At 40.1% G+C, this 3,178-nt stretch overlaps 1 long non-coding RNA gene across 1 annotated transcript; it reads right to left on the reverse strand.

Annotated features, from left to right (window-relative positions):
• Window positions 1–284: 284 nt before the first annotated feature.
• LOC114072401 lies at window positions 285–2,823 on the reverse strand. The gene is made up of 3 exons (XR_003574167.1): window positions 2,657–2,823; window positions 1,672–1,834; window positions 285–403 (listed from the first exon to the last, which is right to left on the reverse strand). It is a non-coding gene; the product is annotated as an uncharacterized LOC114072401 (long non-coding RNA).
• Between the last annotated feature and the right edge of the window lie 355 nt (window positions 2,824–3,178).

Below are 3,178 nucleotides of genomic sequence, written 5' to 3' on the forward strand. Positions count from 1 at the left end.
ATGAAGAGTCTGGGTCAGGCCCCGTTTCAGAGGGCCTTCCAACTTGCCTCCTTTAGCATTAGATGAACTTTTAGGAAAGTTCAATTCATACGCAGATGTTAATCCTGGAAGATAGCGTTGTATGGTTTTATTCCTGGAGATTTTCAGCATGCATTCAGAAGCTAAGGAGTAGGTTTCACAGCCTACTCCTTGCACTACCTAAAATTTTGCATTATTTTACTAATGATCATTAGTCTCACTTCCACTGGCATTACGAGGTGCAGAAACATTTTAATTGTGATCTGTGCTTACCTGTAATTTGTTCATCTTCTAAGTCTTGCAGTATAAGCTTTTCAGCATCTTGATTGCTGCTCTTCATAAAGTTTAAATAGGAGAGAACTGATTCTGGTAAGCCATCTGAAATCTAGAAAAACATGACTTTTGACATAAATTCTACATTTTCATCTCACAGTTTTGACAGAGGTAAATAGTTGAAATGTAGTATATAGACTCCTTTTGGCTTCACCTATAAAGCATCAATGGACATTTAATAGCAATTGCCACCAAAATTTTTCCCAATTCCTACACTCTTTCTGTTACCACTCATTGAACAATTAATAATTCTAATTTTAATTACATTCTAATCAAATTTTAGTAACTTATCTTTCACTGACTTCAGAAACATGTTTCAGTTAACACTGTGTTTATAACTGTTGGACTAAGAAATTAAGGAAAAGGATGAGACAAAAATGAAAAAATAACTACCAAGCACGGGATCTTTTTCTTTAAAATGTTTAGATTCTTTAAAAAACAAATAAATTTTAAATTTACTAATGTTTAAAGTATGCATGTAAATCCAATGCTTCAACTTTCTTTACTGCATAGAAACCTTCTATTCAAAAGACTGTCTTTTGCTGCAAGAATTTGGTAAAATGGATTGCCCTCTCTCAAATGTGCAAATTGTTGCAAACACTGCTGACATTCAGTATGTGAATGCACAAACACTACTGATGCCTTTGTGAATCTTTATGTCATGTCAAGCATGATTTATGGTCACATATGACCAATATTATCTACCCTAATATCCTACAAACCAGTCCTTTTACTATGAGTCCAAAAGATAAAAATAGCTGAAAAGGATCCAAATAAATAATTGTATTTCAGAGGAAAATAATTCCCCAAAATAAGAAATTATTCAAAGTTATTATAAATCTATATAAATCTATATAAACATATATAAATATATATAATTATAAATAAGAAGATATTCAAAAAGAAGACCTGAAGCACCCATTTATATGAAAATAATATGTGGAAGTCCCATTAGGAATTTCATAAGACATTCTCCAATAAGATTTTAAATACAGATTTCAATGAGGAATCATTGGTTTATTCATCCAAATTTAATCAACCTCTATAGCTTCGATAAAATCTTCTAGCTCCAGAGGATTCTGGAACAAAATATCTGTGTCTGATTTTCTCACTTAAGCAGAATGCTGATATGCATCCCTCTTATTGTCCTGTCACCAATGGAGGTTCACTTTCCATGATGCAATACTACCGAGACTACTTTACAGAAGAAATCCTCAGGTTAGGCATGTCAGGAGTACGTTCATTCATCCGACAGAACTCCCAATGCCAGTACTACTTTCAAGTAGTAATAGAAGCAGTCGTAGCTCATTGAATACTTACTGTCTCACTGTCACTCAAAGGTTCATCTGATGCCTCTGTGTCAGGATCATCTACTTCAAAGGACGTAAGACTGATTCTGCCTAATTCAATTTCTATCTCTTTTTCAATTCCTTCAGTATCTTCTGACATTCTGCTTTCCACAGTGTCTTATCTGTTTTCAAAGCTACACAAAGAAAATAATACCTTTCAGCACAGCATGAACCAAATTAGTCTTCATTTAGCCTATGTTCATTCAGATGTATTTACTGAACAGTTGGCTTAAAACATGAACATCTTACTCCATAACAACAAGCAAAAATAAAAAAAAAAATGTTACCTTGTGATAAGAAAATCCCCCTGAGGCTACCGCTCAAAATTTTGCAAATGTTATGAAATTTCAATATGAAAAAACTCTGCCTGCTGTCTACTCTTTGTGGAAAGTATCAGTGCCATGACCTAAGGCTCACAAGGAATTTTTTCCAGCCCTAACAGTTACAAAGCAGAAAAAAGTTTTGAACAATAAATAAGTAATAACAATTACAAAATAAGACTAAGAATCCAAAAGCACTCAATGACGTTTTAATGACACAGAGAAAACAGTCAGAAATGTCACAACCCACAGAAGAACAAACTTGTGGATGGATCCAGATCGGAGGAAAACGGGTTTCCCTTCATCCCCACCTCCCTCCTTCCGCAACCAGTGCCCCTTTTCAACCCAGGGACATGAGAAGCAGCCTAGATCCGCCCCATCTGAGGCAGCGAGCAGCTCCTGGTCCCTCGCAGGCTCCTGCAACAGGAGACGGGACGCGCGGAGCGCATCTCAGCCGGGACGGCGTTCAGCGAATCCGGCGAGGGAAAACTACACCTCCCAAGAGGCATAGCGGCGGGAAAAAGCCCGGATTCTAGGAGGATCCGCCCCTTTGAATACTGGGAGTTGTAGTCCACCATTCCGAGCAACGGCCGCCCTCCGGTCCCCCTTGTTTATTCCACATACCAACTTACCTACCGTTCACCCGAACCTCTCCCGGAGCTCCCACCTTCCCGGCCGCCTCCGGAGGCCGGCCACCTTTCCACTCTGAAATCCCGCGGCCGCCAGCCGCTGCCGGTCAGGCGCTCCGTGCGGAGAACGAGAACCCACCGCTGCGCCGCCGGGAGCGTTACCACGGCAACGGGAAACAGCGTCTCGGACGGACAGCGGGAGGAGCCAAACCCCGCCAGGAGCTGCCGTTTCCTACTGGGGCGGCAGGCGGCGTGTCCCGGCGTGGCGAGGAGCAGCTCGCAGTATTTTATTTGGGTTTTTTGGTTTGATTTGATTTGAGGTTTTTTGTTTGTTTCTTTCTTTGGTTGCTTGTTTGTTTGTTTCTTTTGTTTGGTTTGGTTGGTTTGTGGGTTTGGTTTTGTTTTGTTTTTAAGTAATAGACTGGAATTTAGTCTTCGTGGTGGGAAAAAAAGGCAGACCAAAGACAAGTTAAAGGTGGATTAAACCACTATGGTTTTGCTTCCTGCTTGCCACGAGAACTCCAGAGCC

Source organism: Empidonax traillii, unplaced genomic scaffold (assembly GCF_003031625.1).
Source record: "Empidonax traillii isolate 1590-97213 ecotype Southwest subspecies unplaced genomic scaffold, ASM303162v1 scaffold3127:size15082, whole genome shotgun sequence".
NCBI classification, from domain to species: Eukaryota; Metazoa; Chordata; class Aves; order Passeriformes; family Tyrannidae; genus Empidonax; species Empidonax traillii.